Genomic DNA, 16,392 nt, shown 5'->3' with positions numbered 1-16,392 from the left:
TCAGAGAAAACCCTGGTCCTTGGTACATTGGCTTCTGGCAGATGCACAAGTTGTTAGTGCAGTCCCAGTGCTGATGTTGGTTCTGAGCTGGATCCTAGGAATATAAACTTGATAAAACGGCGATGGCCTCTGCTGTGAAGCCCAGACAATGCTGTATGCAAAACCTTTGGTGCCAGTCTGCAAGTCTGAAGGAGCGTGGCAGGCTCCTGGTGCCTGACCCTGTGAGTACCGCAGGGGGGGGATGACAGTGTCAGGTTGTGTGTTTGGTGGCTGCCAACATCCACATGCCTGAGCTAATCCCACCACCTCTTTTAGAGTTTTCTTGGTTTTTTCACCACCTTTGCAGATGGTGATTAATACTGGTATGTGGGACTGAAAATGGGAGATTCTGGAACTGAAACTGTGAATCTGGGCTGGGTCAGCTGCAGGTCCTGCTTGTGTGGGGGATCTCTGCAGCACACACCCTTTGAGTCACAGGCTTCTTGGCAAATGTCTTTGATAACTTTCAGGGAGGATTATTAAACATCTTGTACAGAAAGAATACTTCAATTTAAGTTTCTTGATGAGCAAGAGTGAGTTTGTTTGTTTGATTGTTTGTTTTACGCCAAGCAAAGTGTTTGCAATAGGGGTCACAGCTATAACCCCAGCTCTAGCGCTTCTCCCTGAAAATCTGCACGTCCTTCATCGATACTTGCGGAGGTTGGTCTAGCTCTTCTGGAGCAAGGATATCCAAACCTGTTTCGATCACCATGTTAGTGATCATCTGTCAGTTTGTGCCGGCTTCTGCATCTCTTTCTCCTAGAAGTGGTGGTTGGTTCCAGGTGGGCTTCAGTTGGAGGTGGAAACCACTAAAGAAGTGAAGCTATCTCAGCTTAGTTCTAAGATTATTTTCAAACATATTCGCTAAGTTTTGTTAAACTATGTTTCATCCAACCTAGACAGTACTCTGGGACACCTCCTCGACCTGGGAGCGCTTCCACGGACGCTGGGGTTTGGTGCATTCCTGGGGTGTGCCCCCACCCCGCAGCCCACCGCAGGCAAGGGTGTGGGGGTGCTGCACCCCTGAGCTGGCCCTGGGGAACTGCTACCACCGTCACAGGGAGAGCAGTGACAGTCGACAGAGCACATGCTCATTAAAGATCCTGCTCGTGAGGGTGTGATCTGAAACCTGAAGTGACTTAAAGAAATGTGTTTAATTTCTGTTCAGAGAAGGGTCATGCAGCTGCTGCAGGACGTGTAAGTAAGCATGGTGTGTGGCACTGTTCATGTTCCTGCTGTCAGCAAGCTCTGCACGACGTGAGTATAAACCGATGGGGCAACTCTGGAGGAAGGGTTAAACCTTTGCTTCTTGAAAGGTGAAACACTGGTGTAGAGATTACCTTTCATGAGCAGATGCAATCTTGAAGGTAAAGTTGTGTTTCACACTTTGTGGGCTCTCATGTTTGGGACATGCAGTTTAACATAAAAAAAACTTGTGCCATCAAATCTCATTCTAACACAATAAGGCTTTCGGTCACTCCTGGCAGTATTTGATTAACATATTGCTGGTCTCTAGTCACCTTAGTTACTGGATTGTAGGAATTGGAACAGATTTTTCCAAATCAGAGGGTGTCAACAAAATACTGAAAGAAATGTCACACCTAAAAGCCTTCTGCCCAGTCACTGCAGCTCACGCTGATGGAAAGTGTTGCTGAAGCAAAAAAATTCCAGCGCTTTCAGAGAGACTTCTTAACAGCTCTTTCAACAGATACGAAACTTGAAATTACACTTGTCACTTACATGTTTATTTGAAATATGATTCTAGTTTATAGTATCGTTCATTATTTCATTCAAATGCCTGTGTTCTCTGAAGAAATACAAGACTGCTGTCCTACGCTCTCCTACTCCCATGCATACAACAACAGTATTTTACTCGAAGGGAATATCTTTTTCTGGCTCTAATAACTTGCTTCTCAGCTCTTCATTCTGTCTTCAGAGACATGGTGATCTTCTTGAGCTGTCAATTTTTAGCCTAGTATAGGCTTATAAATGTATCATTCTGAAACTATGAAAACGAAAGCTGGGGCTTTTTGGCACAATATTGTCCTTTTAGAGAACTTCCTGGGAAACTGAGAGCATCTTATTTTAAAAATAAATTAAAGAAATCGTTCCTTCAGCTCTGGACTCTGCTTTCCCTGCTACTTGGCTATGGATAATCTTTGGGTAAATTGCTGGAAAACATACCTTCATTTTTTAAACATTATTTTCCAATCCCTATTTTTTAAAAAAGGTGTTGGTTTTTTTAATCAGGTGACTCCCTCGCGCCCCCACGGAGCAGCTCTGCAGGGCACAGCCTCTCCCTGGCACTTCACTAGTCATTCCTCAGGGTGCAGAATTGTTGCTGTGGGTCTGGTGAGCACTACATCTGTTCCAGTTTCTTATCTTTACCTGTAGATACTCCTGAAAGCCTGCAAAGGCTGAGCACCTGCAGCACTGCATTTTTCAGCTTGGCCCCAGCAGCGCACACAACCCGGTGCTCATTAGGCCCGTAAGTGTTTTGTTGAATTCAGATCTGGCCCAGCTGGAGCTCAGCACTTCTCGCAGCATCTGCAGCAGCGCCGGCAGAGCCGGGCTGCAGCTGAGCCTGGGGGTGGGCTGAGACAAGGTAAGTGTGGTTTGTAGGTGGGCAAGCTGGTCCAGCCAGGACTAAACGCCCTTTGATGCCCCATGTGCTTGGTATGGCTGTGTTTCTATCACATACAAATGAATTATTTGTCCAGTGGTGCCAGTAAAAGCACTTGCGAGCCTGACGTGATGCGCATAAATAGGCTGAAAGAGCTGAGGGAGGTGTCGCAGACGTGCGATGGGCTCTTCTGTAACCCTGGGCAATATGTACCTCTCCTCCCCACAAACCCTGTCCTTGGCAGGGTGATGAAGTGCAACTGCTCAAACAAGTTTTCTTCAATGATTTAGGCTTAATAAAATCTTCCTTAAGCCTCTAAATTGTTTCTGCAAAACCTGCCGTTGGTCCTTTTAAGTCATCTGTTGTCACCTTCAGCCCTGGTGCTATTATTAAAGTGGATCTGTGTTCCTTCACCACAATGGCACCCTGGCTGTAGCTAATACCTTTCCTTCTAGGGCAGCAGCTCCTGGGTCTCGCCTTTGTGTGCATCCAGCAGTTCTGGTTAACACCCGGTTAATGCCTCATGGCGGCAGCTGAAGGAAATGCCTCCAGCTGGTGCTTACATTTAAATGTTTGCACTAGCATGTTCCCACAAGGCTAGCTGAATAGCAAAGTATTGAGTTCAGTGCACTCTCACTACTTGATGTTTTTATCATTTAAGGCTTAAGACAACTTGTAAATGCTTAAAATAGCGTGAAAATCCCTGCACTGGCACAGACTCCCAGCCTTACTGGAAGGCTGTCTGCTGTTCTCCTGGTGTAAAAGTTTCATATGTTCCACAGAACAATTATGGTAGAGCAAAATGTTAAATAAGCAAACCTATATGACAGTTATCATTTAAAAGGAAATCCATAACTGAAGGGTGTCAGAATAAGAAGTTGATTGAAAAATAAGAACTGATGAGCAACCAGCTGTCCATCATGTGAGTACCCTGGCTTCAGTGGGCTCCATTATAGGAGCTCCATTGATTTCCACAATTTTTCCACAAAGGTATTAAATGAAACTTTGTTCGTATACACTACAAATAACTACACTATTGCCAGGTTCTGTATGTTGGAAATGTAATATGTAACATAAACTTTTCTGAGTGAAGGAAGAAGGAAGCGAGGAGAAGGGTTATGGGAAGCAGGTGAGCGTTTGCTCCTGACAGCAGCTCAGCTGTGGGAGCAACAGCTGGTCCCGGCGCAGGGAGACAAACCTTTGCAAGTTCATCATGCCAGCATGTCTTTTCATATGGGTGGGCTGAGCCTGCTCCTCACTTAACAGCTCTGGCCCTGGGCCTTTTCAGGGCTCTGTTTTTCCAGCCAACGATGCTGGCTATGCACTCCCTAGAGTAAACCTAATGCAGGTCTGCCCTTTCCCTGCTGTGAAACTTCTCATCCTTGCAGAGGTACCAGAACTGGGAGGGTTGTGACGGCTGCGGTCAGTGGCTTGGCTCTCGCTCGTTGCTCCCTGAAGGTCTCTGGCCTTTGCCAACAGGGAAGCGTATGTTTGCTTGAGAACAAATGGTAACGTTAGCCTCTGTGCGACCATTTGCCTGTTTCTGCCCTTTCTGTGACTCTGACGTTAGGTCCTACATCTCTCCACAGGCTATCTGCTGTTGCCTGCCGTCCCCCCTGGTTTAGCATACAGCAGACAGCATGTTCTGGCTTGTGTTTTTTGGAAGCAACAAATCCAAAATAGGAGACCCTGACTTGAGCAGTCGGATGGGTGCAGCACCCCAGCCCCCTCCCACTGTGCGGAGGGTCTGTCCGGAGGGTGGTAAAGACCAGCATCTGTAGGACAGCTGGTGGCTGGATGATCGGGGTCACACCCGCAGTGCAGGAGGACATTTATTCGTTTGAGTAATAAGCTTACAACAGGTGACCAAAGTCTTCCTATGGATGTTTCAGACTGGTTTAACTATATGTAATTGCTACTTTAATTTCTCTGTAAAGGCAGTCCTCAGAAGTGACAGCTGACTTGCCCAAGGAAACACAACTGCCAATATTCTGTCTCCATTCTGTAACACAGTGCTGCTTGTTCCTGCGTTATGTAATTAATCTCAAAATCTTGGTTGAACACTCCTCTTGAGGAGGAAAGAAGCAACCTCCATGTTGCTATTTGTAATGGAGGAATATGACTGAGGGTAAGAGAGATATAGGCTGCTTTTACTACCATGGTATCTGTAAATAATTTTATGCATGACAGATAGCAGGTTTGCTCTCTGCTCTGAGTGTGAACATTAACTAGGGATATGTGATCTAGTTATAACCTCCCATTGCTTGTGAAACTCTCCCTTGGCGTGGTCTGTTTTGGGAAATGACAGCTTTAGCTGTTAGACTAGAGATGAGAAGGAAATCTCTTACATTGGTATCTAGGAGTTGAGATGGCCATATTTTGCATGCAAAGAAAAGTCAGACATCCCTCTTACTCAAGACTATCAGCATGTTTTGATGCCAATGCCCAGCCCTGCCACTCGGTGCCTGCCCACTGCAGGCAGACGCAGGACGTTTCTTGGCTCACTCTGACAGTGTGCCTTGAGTGCTGTAGGAGGCCTTTGGCTAACTGATAATCCACTTATCTTCAAACTGTATATTTTTTATTTAACTGTGAATAAATACTCCTGTGTGCTGGCTAATAAAGCTGTCTCTTTACACAAAAGAATGACTCAAGTTTAACCTTAGCTGTTAAGTCATTAATTATTGTTTTTAACAGTATGCACATGCTCACACACCCCTTTAAATATTTCTGAGAGAGAGTGGCAGTATCCGAACACATGGTTACCAGCTGCAGCCAGCTCAAGCTAAAACATCGCACCCATGGTCTCATTCGGGTGCAGATGAAATCCAGATGCACAAACATTCGAGTTCTCCACAAGGGAGATGCTAAATGGTACATAAAAACAGTTGCATCTTGGCCTTTAATACTACGGACAGGTTCAGATTATTTTTGCAGTGACTCTAATGACTAGTTGTTGGCTTTTTTTTGTTGTTCAAATATGTTGTTTTACCATTCTGGATAATTTAAAAATGCCAGTGTTACCTAAACACATCTGCTGAGTGAGGATGTTTGTTTCATCTCAAAATAGCCTGAAGTTTTGGGAAATGTTTCAGCCCTTGCAGGAGTCCCAAGGCAGAGATGTGAATGTGAGAAGCTTCTAGGAATGTGGAGCAACTTGCTGCTTTTTGCTAGCCACAGCTTTATCTTTAGCATGCCTCATGTTTAAGGGTCATGTCTGGGAGACAACAGGAGGTACTTTAGTTCCTTTATGTGAATAGCCTGACTGTTCATTCTTGATTTTTTTGGTTTTATGAAACAGATTTTCTTCTTTACAGCCGCCATATCTCCATGAAATTGTAGGTGACTGCCACAGACTCATTAGGCATCAAGTTAAAAATGAAATGAAGCAAAATGAGTTTGTACAGTATGGCAGGAGGGTGCCAGCGTCGCTGTGGCTGCGACTGCTTAGAGGCACCAAAACTGAAGTTCATTCTGCGCTCTCAGGAGCACCGCTTGCTGTCCCCATGCAGGGAGCTGTCAGCTGTCCATGGGAGACATCCGAGTGGTGCGCAGCCTTCAGTGCAGGCAACAGCCATGTACAGCACCTGCCCACTGCCCAGTGCTGCCCGTGGCACTGCCCACAGCAGAGGGGCTGCATGGAGCTGCTGCCAGCGGTTCATGGCATGTTATGCGTCTGGGAGAAAAGCTGCTGTGGGGAGGAGGCACGTCAGTGACGGTCAGTATTCCTCTACTGGCTTGTTCCTGTCCTTTTAAAACTCACGTGACCTTTTCACATCAGCAGAAGGAAAACTACACTTCCCCGGGATCAGGCTTGAAGCAGAGCTCTGCAGGCGGCACAAAATGCATTTAACAGCTTTTTAATATTAAAAAGCTCTGGGTTTGGTTAGAAGCATTGCCAGCATAACTACAGTGGGAGGTGACATAAAATGTATCAAGCAAACCAAAATGAACATAATTTTGTTACTTTGCTGTCTCGGTCCCAGCTGCTTTTGGTGCTTTTTCCTTCTTCTGAGCAGCAGCTGAGTCTAAGGGCTGTGTGATGCTCCCAGCTGCTGTGGGCCCAGTGCAAAGGAGATCCCCTTTGCCCTCAGAGGACTCAGGTTGTCTCTGTGTCCCCCACACAGATCACCAGGCATCAGGATGGAAACCAGCCTCTTGCACAAGTTGTGATATGTGCGTCTGCCATCACTCTTCAGGTGGCTGCTTACATCGGTTTTAAACCTAAATGCCTTCATCACGTTAAGTCTCATCTTCGTGGAAGGATAATTCCCTGTAATGCATCCTGAATGTGGCCAGGGAGGTGTCTGCAAACCGTCCTGTGCAGGATGAGCTCGCTGCTCTGAGCATTTCCCATAGCTGTTTGCATGGCCCAGATACACCTGTGATTATATCTGGGGATTGCATTTGTCCAAAACCAAACCACTTTTTGAAATAGAAGCATATACTTAGTGCTTTCTCTTCATCATGATGCTAACTTCAAGTGCCTTAGAAATACAGGCCAAAAAATCAGCTATGCATATAAGTTTGTTGTATCAAATGCATTACATGTGGCTGAGAACTACCTGCTCTGCTCTGCAGGTCTGAATCATGCGGCAGCTCTGAGGAGGGGATGCTTAATGCTGCAGTTCACAGCCTCAGAGCAGTCATTGTGCCTGTCATCAGCTGCGCCTCCAGTCCTTGGATTTCCTTCCACTGAGGGACATTAATTAAGTTGTCTTAATCAGCATGCAGGTTTGCAGCATCAGTCAGCAACATAAGGCGTCAGCTTTAAAGACTCCCATGGTGCTCTCAGACCTCCCCTGGATGCAATTGTGTGCTCAGTGAGGAGCATCCAGCTGCGGGGGTTTGGGGATTTATCAACTGAGGTATAGGCGAGTGCGTGTGTCAGCGGTGTGTGTGCTGGAGCAGCCTGGTAAGTGTTGCTGTGCACTGAACTCGCTTCAACAAGTACCATCAAAACTCATTCCTGGGAGATATCAGACCCAAACCTGCTGCCAGAAATAGAAATGGCAGATGTGTGAAGCCTGTCCAGCAGTCATTCATAGTCACCTTCCATTCAGGTTATCTGCCCATTAATTGCTTTTCTCTTCCAGGACTGATTTTGCCAAGGAGCTTCATCAGTGCTGAGCTACGTGTCAGGTGTTTGCTTTTTGTACGTACACAGTGGCTTCCATTGTAAAACTATTTCATTCTCACGTCCCAGATGGGGACAAAACCTACATTTAATAAGTGGGTGTGCCTCTACTTTTTCCAGCATGCTCTTATAAGAACACACTTATATGGGTGCTATTTCCAGGCACATAACTGAATGGGTATGTGGCAGAGGATTTTTGTATGTCCCCGTCGCCACTTAGAGAGTGCATAGCACAGGAGAGAGTGCCTTTGGAGCAAGTTTTCTCTGAGGATGTTCCTCATGTAACTGATTAATCTGAGTCCTGGAGACCTCTTCTGTTTGAATGGTCTCTGCACAAAACCTTCACTCAGGTTAATCCCGTAACACAGGAAAAACATCCCATTCTGCTTCTAGGCCAGGCTGCTCTGTTCAAAATAAATATAAAAAAAAACCCAAACTCAACAAAAAATCATCCCAAACAACTGCATACTAGTAAAGGAGATGGCAGGCACACGACCAGCCTCACAGACACTGTAAATTAGTAAGCTCTGAAGGGAGGAGGAAGCCATTACACAGACGGTTAATGCAGCGCAGTTGAGAATGCAAATGTACAGTGCTCCCAGAAACATGCGTAGCCTCACTCTTTATTTATTACCCTGCGTGGCAGGGAACGGCTGTGTTTATACGAGGTGGAAGCAGAGCCTCAGAGCTGGGCCGAGCTCTGTGGTGGGGACCCCAGCGGGGGCCACTGCCCTGGGCTCTGCTCCCCCCTCTTGCCAGAGGGATGTTCATGAACTACCTGCAGACTCCTCCTGTGCGGAAACTTTTCCAGTCCAGCTTAAGAGGCAAAAGCTAGGAGAATGGATTTGCTGTGGTCCTAATGTGCTGCAATTTCTCTCAGAGACGCTGGATCCGTATGGGCGAGGATGGAGGCGCCAGGGAAGCCCCGCCTGAGGCGATGCCTCAGCGACCACCCCAGGGCCTCTACCAGCAAGGCATGGGATGGCTTCTGGAAGAGCGCAAGGGAAAAACGCCTCGCAGGTCAGTCCAAAGGCATATTTAAGCCTGTGCTGGTGTGAATCAAATATCAGGGCTACAGCCCTGATCAAGGAATGATAATACCTCTACTGTTTTGGCAAGTGTGCTCCTTTTAATGCTGCTGCGTTGTGTGTCGTGCTGGTGTGTCGCACCAGAGTACTTACCTTCACCCGTGCTGCTTTTTTCATTTGTGGGACCGAGTGGGTTTTTTGAACTCCTGGTTTGTATATGGAGCTGCAAATCTTCAGATTTATCTAGAATTTGATTTCTAGCTTTCAATATTTATGCTTGTTCTTTGGCTGGAGTTTTGTAGATATTTTAAAATATGAAAGTGTCAGTCAGCTGCGCAGTGCCCAACAGTCTCTTCTCAAGGAGCACGAGTAATGCTTAAAGCTGTACGATTGCAAGCAGTTGTGAGGACAAGCCCAGAAATAAACCTGAAGGAGTAAATGAAGAAATATTCCCTTAGATACCAGCTTTTGGGTAATTATGCATAAAAAGCTCAGGAGAATATAGCAAAAATTCACGTTCTGAGAAACTAGTTAGTGCACAGACTAACACGCTGCTGGCCTGTTGCTTGGGGGGGAAAGTGTGAGTGTTGCATGGCAGGATGAAATCAGTGCTTATGAAATGCACGCTAAATAAAACCTCCTTCCAGAACAGCGATGTTGCTGGAAGGAGCTTTGGGGACTTTAAGCCTGGTATATTGTGGTAAAAATACATATGCTCTTGGGAGCAGGGAGGAATACTTGGTAGGTGAGTACAAGGAGTTTCTTCTAGAGCTTTGATTTCAGATCTGGCAGATTTTCAGAGTTAAGTCAATACAGAAGTTCTGGATAAACCCAGGTGTGATGGAGGTAAACCTTTCCAGAACACCTCTGAATGCACATAGTACTGTCGTGTCCTGTTAACAACTATTGCAGACAGCCCAGTACTGGAAGGCAGTGCTGAGGTTATTTTTAAGTTGAACTCCAAAGCTTTTAGTGGACAGGGAGTAAAAAAAAAAATCCATTACTCAGCTTTTGCCTGCACTGACTGCAGTAGGAGCTAATTTGATGCAAGGCTGAATAGGGAAATCCTATTCCAGTTCGTATTTTCTTCCTTCTGCCATTTGTTGCCATTATGCTCTTGGGTGTTGCTGATGTTCACAAAGACTCTAATGAACAACTTGGGCAAAAATAAGAGAGTAAGTAGTGGCAAGTAGCTTGACTAAAACAAGTGAAACATGAAATCTCCAGTTTGGTCCTTTCAGTCTAGAAATCTGTGCCTGTCAGATCTATACCAGGGTTAAGGATGGACACCTGCAGGAGGGGGGTTGTAAAGGAGGGGGCAATCCTGAGGACCGGTGTGAAGGCAGAGCAAAGCTCTACCCAGGTTCGTTCTGCTGGTACTCCACAATGAATATTAGTAGCTCTATTATAGCCATGAAGCTAAACCAAAACCTGGGTCAAGCCAATCCCTAGCACGTGGGGAAGGTCAGCTTTTGACTTTAGATTTGAGCATCCCAACTGTTGTGTATATTTGCACAAAATCTGAGGCTGCTTCGATCATCCATGAAGAGTTTAGATCAAGAGCTAACCTTTGTCGCTCCAGGGTCCCTGGATTTTGCACCATTTAATGTCTGCCGGGGCTGGGCTGGTGCCCCACAAAGGCAGACTGGTCTGCTGCACACCCAGCAGGAGCCATGCTACTCGGAGTGGCTGTGCTGCAGCCCTGCTTGATCAGCGCTGCCGGGAAGTGGGCAAGTCCTAGGAGGAGCAGGCGGGTCGGTTTGGTGCCAAGTATCAATCACCTGGGAACACGCGTGGTTACACCCCCCAAGAGGCTTGTCTGGTGCCTGTGCTTTGCAGGAAGGTTTCTGGCATACTGCATAGTGAAAGCATATGGAAACAGCCACTTGCAACTGTTGGACAAAAAATATACATAATGTTTTCTTTGGCTGGAACCAAGAACTTCTTGTCCTTGACAGATGCAAGTGCATGGCAGAAACCCTTAGAAACAGTTTGCTTCCCTGGCTAAGTCCAGATTTTTACCTTCACGTTGTCTTGTCTTTAAAAACAAATCAATAAATAACAACACCAGATTGTTTTTATTGACCTTAACATTGACTTGTCTTTAAAAATTTAAAAAATTAAAATAACCACACTAGATAGGTCCAAGAGGGCTCTTGGGATCCGAGAGCCTGACCCTGCCTTCAGGGTGCTGACCCTCAAACTTTCCCATTTCACTTCTTAACATCAGCATCTCTAGTATCTCCTTGGTGTTTCTTGAAGTGTAATTGGTATCTACAAGCCAAAGCATAACTGGAAAGCTCTTAAGAGTGACTGCCACAAACCCCATTTTCTAAAGGTTTCTTTTCTTCTTTTTCTTCGACCTGATGTTGTTGGTAAATCTGGGGCTGGTGTGGTCAGTGCAATCTGGGATTTTGGGGTGGCTGCTGCTCAGGGAATCAGCCTGTGCTGACAAGGCTAAGGGTTAGTTCTGGGCTCCTCTTGGTTTTTGAGGAGGAGTTTGTTTGCTCCCCTTTGTTTACAGAAGGATATGAACTTGAACCTGTATGGTTTTTCAGGAAGCCTTTCTAGGATGTCAAAAATAATACCTCTATCTATCCACCTAGCTGTCCAGCTACCTGTCCACAAGTCTTATACTCCAAGCTCTCAGGCTGTGTGTTACCAAGTGCAGATGTGCACAGAGCAGAGCCTTGGGCCGCTGGCCCATGCGCAGGGCCCGATGACAGCTCAGGGGTGGTGGGGTCTGGGGCTGCGCCATGTAGCACAGAGGCAAATGCTGGGCTTGCTAAGCAAAGTGCCTCTGGTGTTGCTCCTCTGCAGCATGTGGTCCCCGTCCCCAGCTGGCAGCATCTCAAGCAGGGCAAGAGTAATAAATGTTCTAGTTACTGAAAATGGCTTTCTAGATAATTTTTTTAAAGAAGCTCGGTGGGTTGTGCATAGCCCTTTCCACCTGTGGCTTGCTTTCATCTTTGCAGAGACAGGAGATTTTGTAGCAGTATTGCCACCCAGCAATCTGCTGTTCTCTTGCCAGCGGGGCGTCCCTCTCTCCAGCCCTGAGACTGTATTCAAAATAAGTCGAAGCTGCAACCACCAAACTGAGATATTTCTTTTTTCCTCTGAGCCTACAGGCACTTCACTCTTTATAAGATCTTTCAGAGGTGCCAAGGGACTTAACTGCTATTGCAAACATCCCCGTTCCTCTTCCAAAACAAGAAGCAAGTTATTCTTTGGGCTGAAGTTAAGTTTTAGTTTGGAAGTTTATTGATGCTGTGAGTGAGGCACGATACGCTCCTCCCCGAGGATGGAGCAAAGAGGCTGTTGGATTAGCTTCAGACTTTCGGTGGAGGAATAGAACATTGGGAATTGTATTTGTGTGTAAGATCTAGGATTTGGTGGTCTCCAAGGTCCTCAAACCGCTTTGAAAATCCTAGCTTTAATTTGTGTGGCCTGGTCATGACTGGCAAAAAGGAGTCTGAGCTGGCCTGAATGGTAGCATCAAATCCATAGTTACTGCTTGCAGCTGTGGAGCCCATCATGCCAGACTAACACTACAGTCCATTGGAAGTGGTGAGAGTTTATCACGTGTGCATACAAGATGTCTTGGTCAGTAGGAGTATCGAGCATGAATGTTACTGAGGAGCAGGAGAAACACAAATTCTGCCAGGTGGATGGTCTCTTTCTCCTGTAAAGCAATAGCCAGAACTTAAGTTACAACTCTTCCAGATGGTATGAATAAGGCTCAGCATGATCAGAAAGCCTTTCGAGGAGCTCAATGTTCAGGCATTTGCTGTTTCTCAGGAAGGTTTGCATTATCCCTCTGTCCTCAGGTGGTGTAAAGGCACAAACTCCCACTTCTGGTCCTGGAGCATATCACAAAGATCAGCCTTCAGGACTAGAGTTTATTGCGATTCTGGGTTTCTCAGAAAGAAGTTGTAAAATAGTAACCCTGATATTAATTGGAAAATATACATGCATACATGCACACACACACACATTGAGAGAAATGGTATATCAAAATATGTTTTGCTTTAGAAAATAACACTTCAAAAATAGAAACTCATTCAATAATTTCCTATGAAAAAGTGTATACCTCTGATTGAACTCAGCCTATCCCTTCCCAGGGTGACACAATTTAGATAATTCTTAAAAACCCAAGCTATAGCTATCTTAAAAATCCATAGATATTGTCTCTTATTCCAAATACAATCTAATGGGCTTTTGGCAATCTGGATCTCTGCTCTTTAAGGTATTTTAATTCTATTGAGCCTTTCATGACAGCCGTTCTGGCACTTCGTTTGGCCAAAGCTGTTCCCTGCTGCCATAGCACGTGCCCCAGAAGCACGGGCTTTTGTCCTGAGGGCTGTGCTGGTACACGTGCCATTGTTGGTGATATGGGTTAGAGCTTCATTTTTTCAAGTTTCTGTAGCTATCAAACATGATCTGTTAATTGTCAGAGGAGAAAAATTATTTTTAATATAGTGTGTTTGATAGATTTACATTACAGAAAGATGGGGGAAAATTAGGTATGACAAACTCCTTGCTTTGTCAAAGTAATTCTTCATACTCTAATTGTATTGTTTTCTGTACAACAGAGGCATTATAAGTTATTGTGGCTGAGTTCAATTGTGTTCTTCTACTTAATGGTGTTAAAACCAAAGTTAACACCAAGAAAGCAACCGTATTCAGTAGAGCAAACGATACCTTTTCTTCTGCCTAATATTATTGTATCTGTTCTCTTCTAAAAACAATGTTGTAATAAGGCCTTCTGATGATGGAATTAGGGAGCTCTTCAATGCACTTGTATTTCTGAGTCAATGCAGAGGATAAGAAAATAAAGCCCGTGGGGATCTCCCAGCAAGAGTGAGGGCCCAGCAGGATGCCAAATGCTGCAGTCACTCGGTGCACTGAGTGACACCTTGTTCAGAGCCACGTCTGGTCCTGGCATCCCTCCATTGCACCTTGATGTCTGGGCTGCATTTGGAAAAGGAAGAAACTCCTGCAGTGAGCCACACTTTCAACCATTTATTTCTGTTTCGGGGCATAATATAAACCACACAGAGAGCTTTCAAGGGGGAGACAAGCCAGAGATTTTTGAAACAAATCACTTTGTGCCAGTCCAACCACTGCATAGTAGGAAGTAAAGGCTGGGAAGTAAAGATTTAGCAGCGTGTTTGGGGCTGGCTCCTCTCCTTTTCCCTGGGCGGCAGGTTGTGCTCCATGCTGGAGGTCTCCCAGGTGGCTCTCCTGAGACAGCCGTCTGCCGCAGTGGGAAGGTGTGGGGGCCCAGGTGCACCCCTTGGCTCTCCTCCCCTGGTCTGTCGGGGGCTTTTCCCAGAAAGCCAGTTGCCTTGACAAATGCTTTGCAGCTTTGTCACAAGCACCTAGGGAGACAGCAGTCCCTCCCCTTCTGTCCAAAGACTAGTGAAGCTGTACGTAATCCTAAAAAAATGAAGCGTGCCGTAGCTCATGCTGCATCCCTGCCTACCGCCGTGACACGGGGCGGTGGCTGGGAGGCAGAGCTGGCTGGAGCGGAGAGCTCCCTCCAGTTTGTGCGGTGCTGCCTCCCTTTCCCCCAGCAGTACCTGGCTGAGCCCTGTCCCCGGGCTAATGCAGGGTGTGCACCTGGGCCAGGCAGAGACCCTTATCCCCCTGCCCTCACTGCCTCTGCACAGAACGCCTGCAGTGCTGAATGCACAAGATCCTCTGCGGGGTTTGACAGACCCTGGACGGGGGGAGCTCCCCCACGGGCATTGCCAGAGGTTGCTTTGTCTTCAAGGGAGTTCACCGCAGGCTTTATATTTACGTTGTGACCTGGTGCTCTCTTCTCCTGCCTTGCCTGTACAAAACAGAGTGTATAGGAGCAGCGTTTTTTGTTGTGCTGGCAGCTCTGTAGACAGCAGGACATGTTGCAGAGCCCTAATGTGTAGCCCTGAACATGTCTGGTGGAAGTGGCAGGGAGGTGAGAGCTGGCCTGGGCTGGAGATGCTCAGGGTGCTGCAGGAGGCAGCCAGCCTTACCCAGGAGCAGGACAAGGCTGTCCCCCCACTCAACCAGGTCACTGCCTCCTCTCCCAGCAGTAACTGTCTTGTTGAAGCTGGTCAAGCTGCTCCTGGGGCTCTCACTGAGCAGGGCAGAACTTTGCCATGGCTGGCTGAGCCGGTGGGGAGAGATACTCCCCCCGGGCTGAGCCCGCACTGCTCCTGCTCATCTCAGCACAGCACCAAGCACTTCCGACCTGCCCAGCTCTACCCACAAGAGCATTAGGGCCAGGCCCTCTGAACGTATTTTTTAGGGACTGTAAAAATTGACTCTGTATTTTGACTCTGTATGGTGATTTGACTCTGTATGGGTTGAGATTTACCCACCTTTCTAGTCTTGCAGTCACCACCAAAGACTTGTGTTGGCTCAAGCCTCCTTCAAGACATCCTTTCCCCGCCTGTATGTATCAGCTGTCCATAGCCTGGCCTCTGCCGGGCTTGTGTCTGAGCACACAGCTCTGCTGAGCCCTGCTTTGAGATGAAACATCTTGTGTCAACTTGTTTTGACCTGGGCGACCTTCCAGAAGAGACAGTTGCATGTGAGTTGCGCTGGGCTGTAAAAAAGTAGCATGGACAGGTTTTTCCTAAATATAAGGGACAGAGCCATGGGTAGTATTTACTACTCTGCACCAGATGCAAGAGCTCTAATACGGCTGCTTCTCGGCTTGCCCCGGACTCTGTGAAGAAGAGCAAATGATGGCTATCTGGGCTGAGTCTCTCCTGGCTGCAAAGCAGAGCAGGTTTTGGTGTGTACCTGGCTGGAAGCCTGGAGACACCCTTCCTTAGCTTTAAGGAGAGGTTCAGGGTCTGAGGCCAGGGGCAGCAGGGAAGCATGATGAACATCAGCCAGTGCTCTGCCATGCACAGCCCCATCCCTTGCAACACAGGCAGGTGTTACAGGACTGAAGTGGCATTTGGTGAAGGAACTATAATGTTGTCCCCACCAAAACCTACTAACTGGAAAAAAACCTCATCACTTGTAAGTGCTGGGAGAAGGAAAAACGGCGTTCACTGGTGTTACAGCATGAGCTTTAGTGCATTAATACTGAGCCAGACCAGGTGGCACCTACCTGGTGTCCTCTCCCCAGCACTGGTGAGACGCGGAGGTGTGGGGACTTCAAGCCTACAGAAGCACACCTGTATGCAAACAACACATAGGACAATACTACTCCAATTAAAAAGTATTTAAGATGTGAGGATATGGGCATCTGTGACCCTGAAAAGGTCTGCAAAGAACGGGGAAGATGACACACTGCGCACAAACTCCAGGTGTGCACAAACTGCGCACAAACTCCAGGTGACTTTAAGGAGGAGCTAAAGAAGGTTGGTTACTTTTTTGACAACTGTTGCCATTGCTCGTAGGCTGCTGTGCTTAGCCCAAGCATCACGATTCAAAAAAGAAATTGATAAAGTTGACAATGCTCTCACTGGAGACCATGTAGGAGATCCAGCTATGGGATTCCTGAGGTTCCTTCTGGCCTCATGGTCTCCAGAAATGACAGAGGGGAGCAGCAGGAGCCTGTGTGC

Source organism: Ciconia boyciana, chromosome 9, assembly GCF_034638445.1.
Source record: "Ciconia boyciana chromosome 9, ASM3463844v1, whole genome shotgun sequence".
Classification (NCBI taxonomy): Eukaryota; Metazoa; Chordata; class Aves; order Ciconiiformes; family Ciconiidae; genus Ciconia; species Ciconia boyciana.
The sequence above is the reverse complement of the archived record's forward strand: the minus strand, read 5'-3'. Positions refer to the sequence as shown.